Source organism: Aricia agestis, chromosome 11 (assembly GCF_905147365.1).
Source record: "Aricia agestis chromosome 11, ilAriAges1.1, whole genome shotgun sequence".
NCBI classification, from domain to species: Eukaryota; Metazoa; Arthropoda; class Insecta; order Lepidoptera; family Lycaenidae; genus Aricia; species Aricia agestis.
Window position 1 is genome coordinate 14,996,825 of NC_056416.1, and position 23,447 is coordinate 15,020,271.

Below are 23,447 nucleotides of genomic sequence, written 5' to 3' on the forward strand. Positions count from 1 at the left end.
TCTTATACTTACTATAAACAAATCTGTTGTTATGATTCGAACTTTGCTTTATGTGTATTGTGATTTACAATAATTAGTCAATTACTTATTTTTAATTACGATTTAAAATAAGTAATTGACTGTAAGTAGTTAGTTAATATACGGTCTACAACACAGAGAAATCGGCAAATTACTATTACGTAAACAAAGCAATAGCGGCAAATTAGTTGGGGTCCTTCCCGTTTCATACCACTTATTTTTCATACCGCGGTATGAAACCACGAAGTACTGTTTTTGAATTGAATGTTTCGTACCGCGGTGCTTGGAGTGGTATGAAACGACGAATTCTTTTTTGGATTTGGATTCGTACCATGAATTTTATTAAATATTTTTAGTCAAACCACTTATTTATACTAGCGTATAGAAAAGTGGTAACAAGAAGAAATAAAAAAATATTTTGTATAAAGAAATGTCATTTCTTTCAAAATCAAAAAATATATTATATACTATCAGACTTCTAACAATAGAATCACAGCTTGATCTATGCGTAATAGAACTTTAAAATTAATCTAACACTATATCATTAATTTTAAATTATCAAAAAGAATATAAATGTACTTATGGTCCGGGAGCTGTCAATCTCAAAAGTGCCCTCGTAGTGTGCATTGATTTTTTTGATGAAAATAGATAGTTTAGAAAATACAAATAAAAAAACCGGTCAAGTGCGTGTCGGGCCATGCGCAATATAGGTAGGATTCCGTAGTACTAGTTAGCTAGCGTAGCTAGTTTTTTAAAAATTTTGTATGGTTGTGATGTGGGAGAGCCATGCTTCGGCACGAATGGGCGGGCTCGATCGGAGAAATACCACGGGCTCACAGAAAACCGGCGTGAAACAGCGCTTGCGCTGCGTTTCGCCGAGTGAGTGAGTTTACCGGAGGCCCACCGTCCAATCCCCTACCCTACTCTCTTCCCTACTCTCCCCTGCCCTATTACCCTATTCCCTCTTGAAAGGACGGCAACGCAACTGCAGCTCTTCTGATGTTGCGAGTTTCCGTGGGCGACGGAAGTTGCTTTCCATCTGGTGACCCGTTTACTCGTTTGCCCCCTTATTTCTTAAAAAAATAATAATAATAAAATTAAATTAAATAATTTATTATTTTATAATTTATATAATATGTATAGATATTTTGAGCTTGACTGTACTAAAATCTGCACTGCGGTACGAATCGACTAATTCAAAAAAGGTCTTCGCTGTTTCGAACGCCGGTATGAAACAGGCAATTCAAAAACAATACTTCGCTGTTTCATACCGCGGTATGAAAAATTTGTGGTATGAAACGGGAAGGACCCATTAGTTGACGGATTAAAAGTACATAAAACATTATCTTATTTATATTATGTTCTAGTGGGAAAGAAGATCTACCTACCTACCTACTTCCTTTGTGTGATAGAAAACTAATACAACAAAAAAGAAGTAAGTAGGTATCTGATCATCATGTAAAAATTATTATATTATGCTAGAATAAGTGCGTAGTACTGACCTTTCCTGTTCAACAGGTAATTTAAACAAAGACAATTCTGGAATTGTTGCATTACTATTAAAACACCCAAGCACACAGCAATATCTATTACTCCTGCGATTATAATATGATCGGACATTTTCGATTCGTTTAGCCGTGGCGCAGCGCGGCGCGAGCGTGCAGCGTAAAGTGTTAGCCCCGACTGGTTATGCCGAAATATTGTCCGAGATTTTGTTGTGTGCCGTACGTGGCGACGCATTGATACTATGACGCACACATACAAGCCGCGCGCGGTGCCTTTGTATGAAGATAACTTACTTCCCCTCCTTTTACTATGAAAGGTGTCAATTTGAAATTTTAAGAGGGCGACTAACGCAAAAAATCAAAGTTCAAACATCGTCCTTCTCTCTTCACACTCACGCACGTGTGTGTGTGTGTGTGTGTGTGTGCACACGTCTTTCATAATATGCCAGGTGAAAAAGGACGACGCGGATTCTATAACTCGATAAATATACAACATTTTAAAAATTAGCTTGGTCTGATTCTCAATGATAGAATTTTATACAATGTGTTAAAATATTCAATTAGTTTAATGCACGGTTATGGCAATATGTTATGAAAAATTCGTGAAAATTTGATGCACCTTTGTGATTTTTTTCTATCGAGAAAATTTTAAGATATCGTGTTTTCGCTAGGTCGGATCATCGGAAATATAATGTAGAATTAGTATCTATATTTAGAAAATGAAACAATTCGGGGCTTATTTTCAAGTATAAAAATGAATTATAAAATCGATAATTTAGGGTTAGTCGCCTCCTTAATAAGCCTTATAAGGTGTCACGGGCTGTAGCGATTTAAAATTTAATGGCTGCCGTGTTCCGAGCGTTTCGCGGTGGTACAGAGAGAATATTTAGTTCTCGACAGAGCACTGCATCAGGTCGTATTTCTAATTCAAGGCTGAATTGTTAGATAATGCGTTTCACTTTTCATTTCCATCCATTATTAATACTATATAATATAAAGGCAAAAGTGTGTATGTCTGTTACCTTTTCACGCCCTAACCACTGCACCGATTTTGCTGAACTTTGGTGATAGAATATGCTTTTCTCACCTCCGGGCGGAAAACGTCAACTTTCTTCCCGCTGCGCTTACCGATGCTGCCGTTTTCCGCCTCCGTCGATGAGAAAAATAGTATATACATGACGTATACTATTTGTTCAACAAACAAACAAATAACAACAAAAGAAACAGTCAGAATATTGCACGTATTTTACAAAATATTTTCCAGTAACCAGCAGCTACGGGTACAATTAAACCCCCATGGTTGTAGAAAATAATTTGGAAAAGCGCACGGCCAATGGCTAATGAACTTGGCAAGGAAAAGCAATTTAGTTCCACTCACCATGGCCAGGAGTTGGCTCCAAAAATGTGTTACTTTTTAACAGATTTCGAACGGGACGACAATTAATGGCGGGCGCTGGTCATTAAGACATTACAATCGGTTTTGATTTAAATTGCAGATGCATCAAATTTATTTTGATTTCAGTACTAGTAGTGTTTGTATTTCATTAATATTTTATATTTACTTGTGAAATTACCGTTCAATCGATTTTGATCACTATTAACGTTGTATTAGGAGTCCTTTCAGCGAAACATAAAATAAATCGCGCTCCTCTCGGATTATAAAGCTAAATCCCTTTAACCGTATCACGCTGCAGCAACCCGCAATATTTTCAACTAAGTACAAACTATGCGTCTTAAAAGTTTCGAACGTTGTATTTCGTTTCCGATCCGCACAAACGCTGGATGATATTCAGAAGTTTCGGCTTAAGCGAGTTATTTATTAGTTTGAAGCGATTTTGAGGGCGGTTTTATTACTTGTTCGGCGGGGGTTAGCATATTTCTGGCTGTATTCTCAGGGCCAGCTAGGGGCACACCGCACGACACTGCGTTGTGGCGTCGATCGCAAATACAACATGGCACAGAAATATACGATGCAAGTCGCAACGCAAAAATTTCATACGATACAACATAACATACTTTAGGGCTCGTACACAAAACTTACTTAAATATTTGCGAATTTTTAAAGTTATTATGAGAATGGAATGTTTTTGCCGCCGATATTTGCGTTGCGACGTCGCATGGCAGTTTTGTGTCGAGCCCTTATGACGCGCTGTCGCATCGGAAATTTCCACGATGCGTTCTGCAGCCTCGTAGATTTTACGATGCGACGCCGCAACGCAGTGTTGTAGCCTGACCTTAAACGACCGGAGACCCACGATTAAATATTTATTCGCCTACGAGCCTGCGGTTTTAGTTAAAGTTTTGGATCAGGTACCTATGATCTCTATTGATTTAGGATCGAGAGCAAACAGTATAACGAAGTTTTAGAATAATAAGATTTGCATGAGATAGCATTAATTTGATAGAGTATCTATCTACAAGGTCTGAGTTAAAGTAGAGTAATTCATTTTGAAACAATTTCAGATTTTAAATAATTATGCTAATATTTTTTTATCTCAAATGAACGAAACGATGAAAAGTGTGGGCTATCCTTATAACTCTATATCTGAACAAACCTAACGAACTCTACTACTTCTGAACGATATTGTCATGGGAGCATTTCAATTCATGGATGACGTATGCTTGCCTTGCTTGCTTGGGTTTGGACAGCAGTATCTTTTCATAAGTAGGCTATCTGCATTAGTTTTAATTTGGGGTAAATGCGATTATGAAGGATAATTATTTAGTTTAATCGTCGAATCGAATCCATACAAAAACTGGTCCTAAAATAAAGCTGAAAGCATGTTATGTTCCGAATGGAACTATAATGGCCTATATAACTATAATGGAATGGCCTATGAATATAGGCATATAGCGGACCTACCTCATTTGGTCGAGTCATGTCAATTCGATGTTTGTGACGATATGTCGCCTGAGTTTGACGTGACGCGACCAAATTACATAGGTCTGCCATCTGTCATTTAGACGTGGGAGAGCCATGCTTCGGCACATTTTTTTTTTCTCACAGAAAACCGGCGTGAAACAGCGCCTGCGCTGTGTTTCGCCGAGTGAGTGAGTTTACCGGAGGCCCAATCCCCTACCCTATTCCCTTCTCTCCCCTATTCCCTCCCCTTCCCATCCCTGCCCTCCCCTATTACCTCTTAAACGGCCAGCAACGCACCTGCAGCTCTTCTGATGCTGCGAGTGTCCATGGGCGACGGAAGTTGCATTCCATCAGGTGACCCGTTTGCTCGTTTGCCCCCTTCTTTCATTTAAAAAAAAAAAACTGCCTGTGAATTTTCTCTGATAGTACTTTAGATGATCTCTAATTACATTCAACGTGCAAAAGCAAGAACCAATCAGAATGTAATTGCAGTTGAGAATTAGTCAAGGGAAAGTTACACCGCCGCGCCGCGCGCCGTCGGGTCTGCGTCGTACGTGCTAAACGGATCCCGCGTTAGAGCCGCCATCTTGGTATGAAATGCATTTAGGAAAACCATATTTCGATTCCCGGAGAAATGTCGCACTTGAATATATACGAAATTGTACCCAGCTGATATTGCATTGCGAGTGTTTACACAAATGTGATTCTACATTCTACGTATTGCTGTAGTATTATTGTTTATTACAATTATTATGGTGTAGTATCTGCATTTTATGATATTTAAGTTCGAATTAAATTACTAGAAAGGGATGGAGGATTCAGAAATTTTTTAATAATTATATACTACTAAGGAAAAATTAATCTAAATAGAAGTCAATATACTCGTAAAGGCCCCTCTTCATTTTGGGACATGTTGGATAACCATTATTGCGAAATTAATAACGTAAAAGCCACGTCAATCATTGGCCATCTTAGCCAGTGATAGCTTCTCTTCATCTCTACTCGTTCGTAATAGCTTTTATTTGTCCATGATGGGTCAGCGTAAACTGTAAAGGTACAACCATATACATTTTACTAACAGGTCCAATCAACATCAATTACCCTCGTTACAATATGAATAAACCAGTTTTTAACCTTTGATTCCCAAACCAGCACCTAAATTACAAACCTCAATTTCAGCGTCAAATCCGAGCATTTTTTTTACTCTCAAAGCCGGTACAAGCCGGCTGTACTAAGGATTAAGTACTCCGCGATATTAGGTAATGGGGACTTTGTTACGATGCAATTAAATTGAGATCTTATGCCCATTTTGTTCATGATTGCGCACTTCTTATACTTTTTGAAAAAGTTACTCATATTGCATAATATTGCTGTCTCTGGTACTGTGCATATAATATCTGACATGATATTTCATGATACTCTAAGAATCTGACTTAACTATGAACTGGAATATCAAACATAATATGGGAGATCGCAGACGACAGACTTTTTGTGCGATCGAGTCTGCGGCGCCCTCCCGGCTGCGATCTCCCTAATGATGATGAAAAGTAGCCCATGTTACACAATACACTTCTAACCTGAGGTATCTACCACTGTAAAGAACATGATAACTACTAATTCATTTCCATTTTATTATTTTTAAAGATATTTTATAGAAATTTGATAACAAAGAATAAGACGAAACATTTTATTCGTAAAATATTGTCGATAGTTTAAAAGAATCCTTATACCATTTACTCACAGAAAAATCTTCCCCAATAAACTTAGATGGATCGACCAAATCAAAGGATATCTTTGATCGAATAACAAGAACATTGTCTTTGTGTCAATCAGTAAATTAATTGAGTAAATGGAGTATGTAATGTATTGACAAGTAATAATTTCCTCTACACCGAGCACTGTATCATTAATTTCGTACCCAAGCCATGATTGTAAGTTTAGAAATTATAACCAGAGAGCTTGATCCCTCTCCTCCATTATACGATCTGAAATTTCCCACTAACGAAACTACGTTCTACATCTTGAGGGGTCACGGTACGCTGGCGGTCTTGACGTGCGTTACGTGAGCATTATTCGATGTTAATTAAGTACGAAATTCAGTTGCTCGTGTTTTCTGTGAGGACTAATTGCTGGAGCTTGACTAGTTCTCTAGTCTAGATGCTATCATAGGATAATATTAGAATTTAAGTTACACAATATATTTTTCATATTTTGAATTCAATTTAATATTATTTTAACTCAGGATAAACAAACACTTCTTACACGGTAATTCCATTCATTTAAAAACTGTGAGATACTATAATAAAGTATTTTTAAAGATAATAATGTGAAAGTGCCCTCTCTTTTTAAACACGCAACAATCTAAAATAAAAAAATTCGTTTCACGCCACATTTTAGGGTTTGCAGTAATTAATAAACAATTCTGTACTTAAAAATACTGTTAATTAGCACCGTGCACGGGACTCTGGAGCGTGTTTCGAGTGCCATAAGGTCGGTTTTAGAGTTAGACACTTTGCACACGTCCTCAGAAAGGTTTCATACGTTTTGTGGTACACGTTGAGGTTTGTATGTTTGAGGTATTCAATTAAAGAGAAAAAATGGAATATTCATACAAATAATGTATTTCTGTCGCAAATGTTGGGATTGAGTCGAACAATATAAATGACAAGAGTGTGCACTTATTGTGCGCAAAATGTTGTAGGAGCCTTACATTTTTCCCAAATAAAATATTATTGCTTAAATATATCCTATGTCCTTTCTCTGGTAGTGGTAGTGGTTTGGGCGTGAAGAGGTAACAGACATAACACACTTTTGCAATTAGTATGGATATTTTCTTGGCATACTCTATGTGCCGGTTAAATTCAATCAAATAGTTTCGGTGCCTATGAATACATTTTTTCGCTTTTATCCAGGCAAATGTCTTAAATTTTTGATTTAGCAATTCCTTTCAATCAATTCAGCAAATGAATTGTCAAAACTGTCAAACTGACTTTAGTACGAATAACATGAATTGCAAGCAAAGTGACGGTTTGCGATTTTAAAAAAATGAATCATATTATGAGCGACCATTTTAGCCCCGCTGAATATAACGATAAAAATTGACTAATCATAATTTAGGTGACACCTCATCCACTGGTTATGGAAACCTATTTTAAGTTTTAGTGTTCAATTTCGAAATTTTACGCTTATTTATTAATAAGATACCTCCAGAAGACAGCAGCGAGAATTTCATATTTTTAGTGCCACCTAAATATTTGTAAGATGGAGCATAAACTGGATCGTACTGTAAGACGTGTGGTGCAAGGTGTTCAGCAGTTAAGGTTCGGGCCCTTTTATAGCGTTTCATATTTTCGTTTCAGATATGTCATGTAACTATATATTATGAGAGAATGTTTATGTCATTTCAATATAGAGAAATGTAATTGTTGGGAGAGGACAGGGAAAAGTGGTCACAGCTCCATCGACAGGGGCCTTTCTCCTAAATAGAAAGATAATATAATAGAAGAAGAACAATTTTATGTAGAGTTCTCGTTTTATGTGATAAGATTAATTAGATTAGACAATAATCCGAACATTAGTTTCAAATAATTTATGGTTTAAGAGACTAAAGGCAAATAGCAAAATTATTGTATTAGTTAAATGTAGTTGTGGAAATGGAACAAAAAAAAGATACTGATGCATTTATTCTGAGAGAATCCACAAAATTTCTTTATCAAGCAAATGTAGTTGCATGTTGTAATTACAGCTGGTAGTGATATTTGTCTCACCCGTATGCATATACGCTTCCGCTTGTGCCTCCGCTCCGCTACTCGCTGTCACTAGCGCGGCACCACCTATCGCCCGAAGCATTGTACAGATGATGCCTGCATTATGCATGGGCTGCATTTAGCGATAGTGGGTCGCGCACACCACCCATATGCAGCTAATAATGTTACTTGATGACTATTGAAGGAACTTCATCTTGGTAAAGCACACTCGCTCATAATTTATGTTAATATATTGGCGCCGTATAACAATTTATGAAGAAAATTAAATTAAGAAATTTAAAAAAAACCCCGCCAAACAACTTTAAAAAGTAATGAAATAATAATATTTTACTGACTTTAAGTTTAAATAATTCCTAAGTGTAAAGTGATATTTTAGTCAATAATTGTTGTCACAGTGTGTCGGGGGACCGCCAACAGTGTATTTTGCATTTTGTATCGCCATGTCACTGATTGTCTCGATACTATAATGTTTTGTGAAATCAAACATCTACATTAGCGGTCCCCCGACACACCTTGACAACAATTATGGACTAAAATATAACTTTACACTTAGGAATTATTTAAACTTAAAGTCAGTAAAATATTATTATTTCATTACTTTTTAAAGTTGTTTGGCGGGAGTTTTTTTAAATTTCTTAATTTAATTTCATGCTTTTTAAACTTGTGTTGGTTATAGTGCAAAATAATTCCTATCAACAGGATCATATTATATCCCAATGAATACCATCTAGGAATGTCCTTTTGGATGAGGCCGTCACGCGTCAATATGAGTCCAAACATGAAACCTCCACTTTGGGTTTATATGGAGCTCAGCTCCTATAGAATCCAGGTGATGCTGCAGCAGCAGCATGCAAAAATTTACTTTTTATCTACGTCTTACTAGTTGTCGCAATTAAAATGAGCCCAAACACGAAACCATTGCTCTAAGTTGGTGAGGAGTTGGGTATCCTATTGATTACCAGGTGATGCTGCAGCACCAGGTCAACTTTCCATTAATGTGTAAATATTCATGAATGTCACGACCTAGAATGCAATAAAGCCCACCAAACGACTGCAAGTTGCTAATCGGCCCTTCACGAACCAGATGAACTGCGATTTTTCAGCACGGAGCGGGCTATTGATGATGAACTACAGCTAAGAACACTCTCAATTAAGTCAGCTTCAAACAAAAAAACTAGATCAAAATCGGTCCACCCGTTTGGATGCTACGATGCCACAGACAGACAGACAGACAGACAGACAGACAGACAGACCGACAGACAGACCGACAGACAGACACGTCAAACTTATAACACCCCTCTTTTTTGTCGGGGGTTAAAAACTAGATGACGCTCGCTACTCCGTTGCACAGATATTGCTTTATCGCTCGGTAATCGTACATTTTTCAGGGATAAAAATATCCTAATATGTCAATTTCCGAGACTCAAACTATATCTATGCCAAATTTCATCAAAATCGGTTCAGTGGTTTAAGCGTTAAGCGGTAAGAAGAGAAAGACATACACACTTTCGCATTTATAATAATAATATGGAATTAATGCTAGGAAAAGGGACCATTAAAACATTTAATTTAGCAATAGAGTTAATTTAAAATATAACTTCTGTTTGAATAAAGTTTTGTCAATAATTTATATTTCCTGAGATCCACGTAGCTCGTTCATTTATTTAATAAACTTTCTACTGAAGTATTATAACGGGAAGTATAAACACATTTATTACCTGAACTTATTGGTAGTGTTGGCTAGTAATATACGAAAATATATCGACGTTTTTAGGGTTCCGTAGTCAACAAGGAACCCTTATAGTTTCGGTCTGTCCGTCCGTCTGTCCGTCTGTCTGTCCGTCAGTCTGTCTGTTCGCGGTTTTGCTCAAAGACTATAGGACCTACAAAGCTATAATTTGGTATGAATGCACATATTAATGATGGCGACAAAATGGTACATACAATCTTACAAAAAAAAAATGGTACCTCCCCTATAACATATCAAGCGGGGATGAATTATTTTTTTCGCGTTCATTCCAGCCTGTGGGGTGTTGTTGGATAGGTTTTTTTTTAATATTATGAGTAAGTATTCAAAGATCAATTTCCAATCTAGCGGTACTACGGAACGTGTGGCACGACACGCACTTGGCCGGTTTTTTTAAATAATATCCACAAGCAAGTCGACTCGCGTTTCAACTCTTATCGAAGACAATTTAGCATTACATGGCGGGCGCGAACTCGTAGCTTGTTTTATCACGAAACATCCAGTCGATTCAGTCAGACACGAGAAAATTCACGGGAATTTTCTCGTACGTTTTCATAGGAAAATCATCGAGAAAAGTTGGAATACGTCAATTCAACTAGAACCGTGAAATGCTTCGGAAATCATTTCATATATTTACCATTGGATTTTCTTTAGTGTTGTGATTTCTTTTGGTGACGTGAACGGTTTATCCATATTGTAGATTAATAACTAAAATATCGACGATAGTAAAGACCATGACTTAAAGGAACGTAACAAAAAATATAAACATCCTCTAGTTTTTGATCGAATTCTAGATTAAACGTTTCGATCTATTGCAATTTAAAAAAAAAACATCTAATACTAAGTGGTTACTAAGATGGATAGTGAAGAAAATAGTATTATATTAGAAAACCCCAACCAGCTTTAAATTGAAATAATTGATAGATAGGTATCATTAGCCTTAAAACGCAATACTACGATGAAGATAGCCACATTATAATACACCTTTACGATGACTATACTAATAATAACCCCACCTCGTCGTTAAATTTTGAAATGCTGTCATCACGGTATATCGGCAGAAGCAAAGCATCGTGTTTGCGGATAAACAGTCAGATTATTCGGCCATCGGGCCAGATTGGACTGCACGTTTCCAGCCATTTCAATAATTGACGTGTTTCAATGGAAACATTCAGAGCTTTGCAGGCATACTGGGGTTAGAAATACCTCTTATATTGCCTGTAAGAGACTTATCAGTTGTGAACGACTAATGATAAATATTCAGACCGCAATTCTTTTGCACTGAATTGACAGTTAATTCAATTGCGTGAGAGTTGAGACGTCTTGCAAATTTTCCAAATCCATACAGAAATGCATCTACGTGTCGCGTTATGGTCTGCACATTTATCATTATAGCTTGACCGATGTAAAGTCGCCCCTCGTAGCATACTAAATGTATGCTACGAGGGTCGACTTTACAGCGGTCAAGCTTTAGTCGTTCACAACTGGATCAATCCCTTAGACGATTTCTTTGTTATTAGTTTATAGGTTTGTTGTGGCCGCTCTTAAGTATATTTAATTATAATTCAACTTAAATTTAATTAGGAGTTTAAAGAAAATGTCCATAAGTTAATGTTTCTTGTTAATTACTCTTTTTTTCAGGATTAAAAAAATTGTATCAGTCTCCTATGAACCCCTGCGTTAGTATTTTTATTTGTATTTAAAATGAGTGTGTGATCCGGTAGCAAAATTCAGCTAACGTCCATATTAAAATGATGTTTAATAAACCGTCGAGCGCTGCAGTGACCACATAACTTGACTAGCGTCTAGCGCTAACTTACACGAGTGCTAAAAACTAAATTAGTCTTAAACACCACGAAATTTATGGGAACTGTACAGCTGTAGCTCTACAATGAGTTTAAAATGAATGAAAAATGAAATAAATGAAAAAAAGGTTTATTCAATAAACAGATACAGCTATCATACATTTTTATCTGCCAAACTGTACAACAGTTTGTAGGCAGATTTCGCTCACAACAATTAATGATAATATGTAAAGCTATAGTATTTATCGATACTCGATACCGACTACGTGAATATTTAGTAAGTATGGCGATTTTAGTTCCGCAAGTAATCGCTAGAGGCGCTGTAAAATTTGTCATACTAAATATTTACGTAGTCGGTATCGAATATCGATATATAGTATAGCTTTAAAGTCGTGGTAGAGCTACTGTACAGTACATTTTGTTACGACAAACACTTTTCTATTAACACTGTGTGCGCAAGTTTCGAGTAATCTGTATAGTTTTTGAAATATATTATTATATCAAACTAGATGTCGCCCGCAACTTTCCTTTATCGCACGAGAACTGTATTTTTTTTCCGGGATAAAAGTATCCTATGTCCTTACCGGATACTCAAAGTGAAGTGCTCGAAGAGGTAACAGACAGACAGAGACAGACAGACAGACAACTTTCGCATTTATAATATTAGTATTAAATTCAAGTATATAGTATTTCACTAAAGGTACAATTTCGTGCATCGCGACAGTCGTAAGCCGCGCGCGGCCTACGACTGTCGTCGGCCGCGCGCGTCTGTCAAAGTTAGAAATGGTTCCATACATTTTCATACAATAACTATTGTCGCGAGCGGCCTACGACAGTCGTAGGTCGCGCGCGGCTTACGACTGTCGCGATGCACGGAATTGTACCTTAACCCTTTTTAACCACCTTTGTTGACGCACAAAATGTCTCGACTAAAAACTAGTAATTGTATAAAGTTCACAATACGTCGCCATCTTACATCAAAGACCAGCTCTATGTAATCGAACAAAGACTTCAAAGACAGCCTTGTAACATAGTTACGAGTGGCGTTACACGATTTTAAGCCTTACGGCACTAATGATAAGAACCGAAATATGTTTCTCCGGACTCCCCGGTCAAGGGCTCTTTAGATTTTCTCGTACAGTTTATGCTTTATAAGCCTGAACATAAAAAAGGTCTGCATGTTGAAAAAGACAATGATTTTGATACTTGAAAGCTCTATTCAATTTTATCATAGATAAGAAAAGCGCTTTTTACTGATTTAAAAAGAGCACTACATGGCAACATTTTAATGTTTATTTTATATGTGGAACAGTGATATAAAGTGTGTCTTATGATGATGCAACAGACAGGACTGCAAGGCTCGTTTGGAGCGTGACTAAAATAAAAAGTATTAGAGACACAGTGTCGCCCAAGAACCGCGGGGCTAAAATGGTCACATTTAGTAATTCCTCTCAAATCAATTCAGCAATGACAGCAAACTGTCAAACTGACAAATGTCAAATTAGTACGAATTACTAAAGTGCGACAAGGCTTTAAATGAACGTGGGCGACTCGCTTCTTTACCAGCAGCGCCCTCGAATGCTTTAAATGAACGTGGGCGACTCGCTTCTTTACCAGCAGCGCCCTCGGAAGCTTTAAATGAACGTGGGCGACTCGCTTCTTTACCAGCAGCGCCCTCGGAAGCTTTAAATTAACGTGGGCGACTCGCTTCTTTACCAGCAGCGTCCTCGGAGGGCGCTGCTGGTAAAGAAGAACTGTCAAAAATGACGTTTTTGTATGATGACAGCGTTAGTGCCTTTTTACGCCACGTTCATAATATAAAGCCGAGTTCTAGACATGAATTGCAAGCAGACTTACATTTTGCGATTAAAAAAAAAGAATCATATTATGATTCACCAAAGCGACCATTTTGGCCCCGCCGTTTAGACTGTGTCTGAAATAAAAACAAATATGGTCATTATGGTGTTATTTTCAGTACCATCTGCTTAAATCCTATTAATACTGTCAACCAAGAGACACAAGATCCCTGTAGATCCATAAATAATTAGTGCTCCTTTTGAATAAGTTGACTGAAAAGCTTACTCCAACTAAAAAGAGAACCAGTAATTAGCATTGGCTTAAAAAATAAAATTACTGCAAGAAACATTCCAACAAATCATACAAAATATAACTCGAAATTTTCGTGAATAAAATTTAAATATTGTTATAACTCTTGGAGCGAAATAATTATGAAAATTAACGAGAAAAATATAATGAATGAGAATTTTAAACACAGAAAGCGATTACTGAGAGGGGTCAAAATCTGAATTAAATACACCGAAAAATGAGAGATAATATTCATTATTTAAGAAAAAACTCATTCTCGAGCCTCACCCTGAAAAGCTTCTGAGGTCCCCAAAGGGTTTACAGTTTCGATATTTCTCGCTAAAGATATTAATGAATTGTATTGTTTGATCTGCTCTGAAGGGTGAAATGACGCAAAAAGAACATTTTACGTTGAATCTTGATAATCTATTTTCGTGTATTCTTTGTTATCGGGATTGTGTCCGAGAATTTCTGTAAATATTTTTTTATTCAAAACAATTTTTGTTTCTATTCGGATTAATTAGTGGAGACAAACAAACATTTAGTTTATTTGAGTTAAGTGATTGTTTACATAGATGATAGAATATTAATTGACTATGATTTACATAGTATGTTAAAACTATTTATGGTACTTAAATTTTCGTAAGACACTAGCAGTTAAAGCCATAATATAAGTCATTGTAAGTACAACGTAGCGATTGGCTACGCCGTAGCTCGGTAGATATTAATTCGTACTGTAACCATGCTGTAGTTATAAATGTAAGTATAAAATAAAAATAAAAGAATAGATCATTTATTTACCATCTCTTGGATATAACTTAAAATCTGAATACTTGTTTTCTGGACATAATGCGTTGGCTGAAAGACTTCAACTCACTCGCAAGTATTATTTTTTTAAACGGGCTTTGGCCCACCACACATTCCCACCACTGTATCTCCTGTGTCGCCAGGATCGACAGTGGCATCCAACCACGAAAACCCTTTGATATGATCTCAGGGAGCCCGAGGGACATGCTAAAGCTGTCTTGGGACCCGCAACGAAATTAATCAGAAGAAAATAGGAGGAGTAGGAAGAATTCCAGACAGACTCGCAAGTATTAGGGACCTATCAGATAGAGAGCGGTCATGCGTTCTGCGTTCGAGCGGTCATTTACACAGAGAAATTCTAACCCATCCTGAACGTCTCCTGTGTGACTATATCTATGTAACGTAATACAACACAAAGAACGCAAAACTGACCGCTAGAACGCTTGAATGCTTGACCGCTCTCTGTCTGATAGGTCCCTTACACGCGTCTTAATTTGTGATATTTTGTGAAAAAGGTCTTACGGGGTCTTACGGACGAATTTAGAGAGATTTGAGGATTTAATTCAATAAAGATGTTAACATAAACTTAATACGTTTTCTGTCAAACTCTGCAATTAATAAAAGTTTAGCAATCAATTTTCCTTGAATGCGGTCACTCAACGTTCTACTATTTAAACTTACTATACACTATACAACTCTGTAACGGATCTACGTGGTACCTGCTGTAAGCATACGACCACAGCATAGACGGCGCCAATTTTCTTTATGGTATCGGAAGCCATCGCTCATGACTGCGACGATAAAACTCAAACTTAATAGTGTCAATTCCGACCGATTTCATCAAATAATGCGACTTTTGACCCGCTTCCGCCCTTGTTTACGCTTTCGAGTTCAACAATTTAATACTTTGATTTATTGTGAAACAAAATGAACAACGAATTTGTTAGCAATACTTACATTATAAATGCAAAAGCTTTTTTTACTGTATCTTAGTATCTTCCCGCTTAGACCACTTAACTGATTCTAAAGAAATTGCATGAGAATATAATACTCCCAGATTATATTTCCAACAAAAGGAAATGGACAGCAATTTTATCACTGCAAAAACGTAAGGTTCCTGCTCCAAACCATGTCAACGTGAGTTCGAATCCATACCAATATTATAAATGCAAAAGTGTGTATTTTAGTCTGTATGTCCATCTGTCTTTTTTTTTATTAAATAAGGGGGAAAACGAGCAAACGGGTCGCCTGATGGAAAGCAACTACCGTCGCCCATGGACACTCGCAACATCAGAAGAGCTGCAGGTGCGTTGCCGGCCTTTTATGAGGGAATACGCTCTTTTCCTGAGGGTTTGCAGGTCGTATAGGGCTGGAAATACTGCCGGTGACAGTTTGTTCCAGAGTTTTACAGTGCGCGGCAGAAAGTTACGCGAGAAACGCACGGTGGAAGACTGTCTGTCCGTCTATCTGTTCGTCTGTCTGTCTGTCTGTCTGTCTGTCTGTCTGTCTGTCTGTTACCTCTTCACGCCCAAACCGCTGAACCAATTTTGCTGAAAGTTCCGGGAAAGGACATATAATTTTTTTTTTGTCCCAAAAAAATGTTCCAACGCGATAAACAAGTTTTGGCGCAACGGAGTTGCGGGCGACATCTAGTAACTATAATAATATGCATATCCACATTTTTACGCGGAATTTGGAGATATTTTATAAGGAGTTTATTTTTTCAACAGCGCTTCGAGTTTGACACTAGCCAATCAAAAGAGCTAGTGAATAGATAAAGCGCAATTTGAAAAAAAAAAAAATACGTTTGGCACTCAAAAACTGTCGCGGTAAAACTTTTGCATAGAAATAGCTAGTCTACTCGTACGCACATAAACACCGTACCGAAGTTTGCCGAACTGAAACGACGTTAGACGATATGTTAGGTTTATTCTCGTTACGGAATTTCTTGATTCGGTCGCCGGGCTCAAAGCCCGCGATAAAAGCTATGCAATAGCTTAAAATTAAGAAACCGGGCACTAGGGTAAATGACTAGTACATTGGACTGCCTGTTTTTTAAGTAATAGAACGCCTAATTTTTAAGAAAAACAGGTGGTTTTTAAAGCAACCTTAATAAATATAGTGTTTTTGTGCTCTGTCCAATGACTAGTACTGTCCAATCACTAGTCATGTTCACCCTACTCAAGTATAATTATGCGTAAAAATAATAACTTTTTATGTGTGTATGCAAAGCGAACCGTGTTAAGATTTGTATATCGCGTATCGGAAATCAATATGGAGTGTAATGTAGTCTGTATGAGTTCGCGCTCGGATTGGCCCGGACAAATAGCAGTCCCCGCGCGTACCCCAAACCCGACAGCCCTTTGATGAAATGACATTATCATCACAGTCGTAATCATCATGATTTCATCATGCTACCAGCAACTAAATCAATGAGAGTTATGAAAGGTACAACTTACAAGTGAATTTAGATAGCTTGCTCATACTATAAATGGATTTAAGTTAAGGCAGTATCTTAAGATAGAAAAGTACTCTTAAATAGCTTACCTAGTTTATCTAAGAATAAGCCAGCTAAGCTATTAGGTTGTATCAAAGTTTAAACGAGCTTCATTACAGCAGCACAGCGGCTGTCACTCGCACGCAGACGGCCAACTTAGATAATGTTTAGGGCGACCGCACATTGGAGACACGACAGTTCTTAGACAGACTATCGCATAATAAAAAGTACTAGACGCGCACATTTGAAACAAAAAGTCTCATAGACAAAATTGTCTAATGCGTACAAGAACTGCACCGCGACAAGTCTGTCTAACGACTGTCGGCTTCCCTTTGAAATGTATGCGAGCGCGCACATCAACGACAAAACTCTCTAGTGGTGTATCTAGTCTGATGTATGTGTTGCGTCGTCGTAGACAAAACAGTTTCGAGTATGCGCCGCGTGGTAGACACTACTGTTTTTCTTTAATCGTAAAGCTGACTCGTCTATGTGAAACAAGATTGTCTAAAAACTGTCGTGTCTCTAATGTGTGCTCTCTCTTATTTTCACGTTCATTGTCACTTTAAGATTTTATCATCACTTCATAATGTACAACAAAATCACTTCCGACTGCCCTTAAAATAACGCAATGGATTTGATTTAATTTCGTGGTTCAAAAGGAAGGAAATATATTTTAATAAAAAAAAATGAGAATGGCTGCGCTACGTGCGTATTCGACACCAAGTACTGCATTAACGCAACAACAATTCCGATGTAACTATTATAGTTGGTTACACCAGAGGCGTGGTTGAAGTTAAAGTTATGGTCAAAGTTATGGTTATATTTAAGGCTAACTTTAACTTTAACCATAATTTTGACCACAGATGACAGCTGGTCCGACAAGGCTTGAAATGAACGTGGGCGGGGGCGCTGCTGGTAAAGGGGTAGTGTCAAAAATGGCGTTTTAGTATGACAGCGTTAGTTCGTTTTCTCGCCACATTCATTTAAAGCTTTGTCGAGCTCAAGGTTATGGTTAAATATGGCGTCCATTTTTGACTTTAACCAAAGATTTGACATTGTGCATTGTAGTAATAGTTAAAGTTACAGTTATAGCTAAAGTAAGTTAGTGCAACCCACCCTTAGTCTATTTTACTTTTACTATCGTGATAATGATTATAACAAAATTCCATTTTCTTTCACATTAAAAAAATAATTTCCTTGCGTGTTTCTTTTAAAAAGCGAGCGGGAGTTTTCTTGCAAAATAGAAAAGACTGAAAAGAGCAAAACACGCAATCTCAGATTAAAAGTTTCGCGAAGCACATGCTCTTGTGAAGAGGCGAGGGGGAGGTAATATAAACTAAAGCCGCGGGAACACAGTCGTAAACCACGCATGCACGCACGACACGCCTCGAGGGTCGCAGGCGAAGTCAGGCTAAGCACTTACAACACTTTGCGTTCGCGTTTACTAAGATAGTTTATTACAAGATGTAAACTTACAATGCTTTGATTAGTATATTTGTAGTGCGCAGCGGACAATGAAAAGTTGGGTTGGCCTCAGTAGGGCGTTCGTTTTGAAGATAATTATCGTAATTTTTACGTTATATTATATCTTCACAGTGCCTGCTCCTACGTCAATAATTATGTAAGGTGAAGGATTATACGAATCATACGACGCGCGTTTCACGCATTGTGATTTGTAAATAGGGTTGCCACCTTTATTTTTTGCAAATAAACTACATTGGCTACTTTAGGTAAGAAAAAAACAGTACACAGTATAAAAATAAAGTAATATTTATAAAATTATCTGTATAAATGAAATTGAATTCTGTACTTTTTTAGTTTCTTTAAAACTCGAGAGATAGGTGATACGAGGTTCATCGGGTCATCTAGTTTGAAATAAAGTATTTTTGCGTACTTTATTATTTTCGTAAAGTACAAAATACAATTGCCTGAAATAACGTACAATATTATACTTTATCATAAAGTACGGATGACAACCCTATTTGTGAATCATATGAATCTCACGCCTTGTAAATCGCGCGCATCTCACGCGTTTCACGCTTGGATCACACCGCACACGCATCGTATCCCGTAATTTACGACACTACATTATTACCACCGTAATATATGACTTCTATTTGCGACTTCTATCGTTATAATTTTGGGGTGAGTAATAAAAGTTTTAGGTCCATAAAATGTTACTCAATACTCATTACAATAAAAATAAGTATTTGCTATTTACGTACCTGAAATGACCTGAATATCACTGGCGTCGAATAAATATCTATACTGCAATCGAATTTCTTAAGAGAAACTTCAAATATCCTTATCAAATAATCGACCAGTAAATTGACTGAATAAACTAAAGCAAATCTATCATCCCAGGAGGTCATCGAAAATATATTTATAGAATCTTAAATTCACGAGGCCCCGGGCCCCGAGCGGGAGGCCCCGGGCGGGGCACAGGCGGAGGCACGAGCGTTTAAATTTACATGTCGAATGCATTCACATGGTAATGCGGTGCACGCGCCTCAATACTATGTTGATAAGTCGAACAATCTTGCCTTCTATTCCAAGTTCCATCTAAAACAGAGTTCGATGTGCTCTCGAGGCGGTAGTTTTTACAATGTACATGTTTGTGAAACGTCACAAATAATTGGGAAAGTTTGTGTCGGGACTCGGGACGTGTAGGTTTCGGATTTGAAGCGTTAGTTCTCAAACTTCGAGAACGATTCACTCGTACATTTGATATGTTATAATATTGTTTTAACTTTTATTAAGCGTAATAATTTTAGGACTTGTTTTGGTGTACCAAAGTGGTTAAGAGGGCGACTAACCCAAAAAATCAAACATCGTCATTCTCTCTTCACACTCACGCCCGTCTTTCATTTGCCAGGTGAAAAAGGACGACGCGGATTCATCGCCAAATTAGTTTTTTCTCGATAACTCGATAAATATACTTTCAAACATTTTAAAAATCCGCTAGGTCGGTTTCTCAATGATATAATGTTATACAATGTGTTTAAAATATTAACTTAGTTCAATACACGGTTATGGCAATAAATGAAAAATTAGATGCATCTTTGTGATTTTTTTCTATCGAGAAAATTTTAAGATATCGTGTTTTTGCTCAGATCGAATTCTTGGAAATATAATGTAGTACCTAATTTTAGAAAATGAAACAATTCAAGGCTTATTTTCAAGTATAAAAATGAATTATAAAATCGAAAATTTTGGGTTAGTCGCCCCCTTAAATATAGAAGTATAGTGTTTTTAGTAGACCAAGCAGCACACAATTTTGCATCAAACTTTCGAATTTTCTAATTTCTGAGATCGGCGCGGCATAATAATCTACAACATCTGAGAAGACGACAGTGGGCTTTATAACCTGGCAGAGCCTCCTCTCGATAAGAAGGTCTTCCTTTGGTTCCTCTCATCAAAAAATAGGAAGCAAAAGTAGGAACATCAACTTTTGAACGAAAATAATTCTTATGCCATTATTTCATTTTCTGAACATAAAAATGTAATAAAAGTCAAAACGCCAATTATTGCGCAAGACCGAAGCCCGACGAGACAAAGGCTGCTCACGCAGGCGTACCTGCATCACCAGATGTCCCACATCAAAGAGAATGAGTGCAGATTTGTTTGCGGCGGTCGCAATACCGTATAAAGTCGCGCTTATTGGAATTTCATGGAAAAAGCTATATTTTACTCTTGTCGAATAACGATAAAAAAATAAAAAATAATTAGTGGCGAAGATTGGTTCTTTTTAGGGGAAAGCCCTAATTGAATGAATGTGGGTTGAGTGAATTAAACGAAGGAATGTTGATCTCTACGCACGTATTGGCCAAAGTCCCAGCATCTTCAAGAGAGTACATAACATGTAGCGCGCGCGGTTGGAAACAGCTTTTTCAAGTTCTGTACGTCCTCTTGAAATTTTAGTGGAGAGTGTCTCAAAAAGTAAATAAACATAGGAACTAATTAAAAAAAACTTTTCACCACGTATTTTTAATCAACAAAGATGCTTAAACATCACGAAATTCAGTTCTAATCATCAAAATATAAGCAAAATTATAAAGTACAACATTTCCGAACCTTATGTAAATTCTCCAAAAAAATTAAGTCAATAGCTCCATAACTCTAAACACAAAGGGTCTGGCACTTTGAAAAACGTTATACAAATTCGACCCTCCATCAGGTTAAAGTTAAGCTCGCCGAAAAATCTCACGGAAAAGCCAAACCGCCGAAAGTATTAAATAATGTCGGCATGGAAACGGTTATGGCGGCGTTTCCTGATGTACGGGCTGCGGCCCGCAGGACGGGGAAGCGATTTTTTACATTGTGTTGGGGCAACATATTTTTAAAAGCTTTTACAGTTATGGCCTTTTCAGTTCAAGTGTGCATCATCTGGACAAAATACGAAGTTCGATTGTTATATTTCACGATGTGTTTTGATATCTTTATGTTATTACTTTACTATTATTATAACGCCTCTACACGTTGGCAATAAATCCATAGAAGCAAAAACTAACGCAATCACAGTAGCATAGTAGTTATCCATCTCAATTCTTAACTGAACCTAATATATATTCTGTGACTGAACGTGAAGCAGTGCCTTAAGGCGCTTTGCAGACGACGGGGCGGGGCGGGCTGGTCAATTTCGCCGCGAACGATCGTACAAAGGGAATCCTATATTACCAAGTACCAACGCTCACGGCGGGCAAAAAGACCGCGCCGCAGGTGCCCGGCGGGCACTGGAGGCGCATGTCCGCGGCTACCCGTCGTGGATCACACAAACCAGTTTACATGCAGTAAAGCAGACGGCGTGTGCTTTGGGGACATCGACGGGCGTACGCGGCGAAATTGATCGGCCCGCACCGCTCCGTCGCGTCGTCTGCAAAGCGCCTGATAGTACGTAATTTTTTAATTGGGTGTTGAAATTGTTTACCATTTACATACGCTTCCATCGATGCAAAAAACCTGTTTTTCAAATTGCTCAATAGCAACTGAGTAGGTACTAAAGATTACAAGTTCCAAGACTTACCGACAGGGCTCTCTTCATTCCAAAACGAATCATCCAGCGTGTAATCAGCTTCTAAAACAAAGAAAACAAATAATATAAGTATAACTATATTATAATATTATGTATGTTTATTATTTTATATTATAACATACGGTATAGAGCAGGGGTCACCAAATGGCGGACCGCGGTCCGCATCCGGACCGCCGACCCATTGTGTGCGGACCAAGCATGTTCGAAGATGAACTTCGTTAAAAAATAATTTTGGTCTCAACATACTGATGAACATGTAGCAACAAAAATTTTCACTTTTCTCATTGATACAAATACCTTTGTGATTTGCGTAATTATTATTTGTTTAATTTTTTTGAAATGTGCGCACCGCGAACGTCATTTTATTTCAAACGGACCCCGAGCGAAACTAATTGGTGACCCCTATTCTAGAGTATATCAAATATCTAATCAAAAACGTATGATTATTGTCGATAATAACGGCTGCGGATTCCATACATATCCCTTTCAAAAGCCCTTTCATATTGGTTTGAAATTCAAGTTCATTTTAATTTGATTCCATTAATAAAACCATACAAAACGAAACACCAAGAATTTTTTTTGTGAAAAATATTCGCTAACAATACGATCGGGTCGGAAATTCACGGAATAAGATTTAAAAATATGTTGTTCGGTTTCTGTACCGAATTTTATTAGAAGAGTTTGTATGAGTAATCTATACTAATTAAGTACTAATATTACTAATTATTACTAATTATATTATTATAAAGCGGAAGAGTGTGTTTGTTTGTTTGTTTGAACGCGCTAATCTCAGGAACTGCTGGTCCGAATTGAAAAATTCTATCAGATTTAGATAGCCCATTTATCGAGGAAGGCTATAGGCTATGTTTTTTCTCGCTAAGACTAAGAGGAGCGAAGAAATAGAGGCAAATGTGTAAAAAAACAGGGAAAATTATATGAAATTGCTTATTATCATAAGAACTACTGGAGCAATTTTTATGTTATTTGGCATACATGAAGAATAGACCACATTAAGGGACATAGGCTATTTTTGCGGAAAAATGTACGGTTTCCGTGAAATTCCTAAATTACGCGGGCGAAGCCGCGCGGAACATCTAGTATATTATAATAGAGATGGTATTTTTGAGGTAATTTGCGTTGTCACCTGGATGTTTTCGGGCCACCTTGAAATTTGAGGTTTTAAATGGAAGTTGATGGTGTAACTTTTTTACTTATGAGATTTCTATCAAATATTTTATGTTGTAGCATTTCCAGATTTTGAATTTTGGACAACTCCTGAATTTAACCCATCGATCTTGGAATAACGAGACACAATAGCTAA

At 37.3% G+C, this 23,447-nt stretch overlaps 1 protein-coding gene across 1 annotated transcript in view; it reads right to left on the bottom strand.

Moving 5' to 3' along the window:
• LOC121731844 (disintegrin and metalloproteinase domain-containing protein 11) overlaps positions 1 to 23,447 on the bottom strand; it is a 303,738-nt gene that overhangs the window by 156,182 nt on the left and 124,109 nt on the right. Inside the window, exon 2 of the mRNA XM_042121518.1 lies at positions 22,118 to 22,168. The gene's annotated coding sequence lies outside the window, so the exon portion shown is untranslated. The remainder of the gene's footprint in view (positions 1 to 22,117; positions 22,169 to 23,447) is intronic.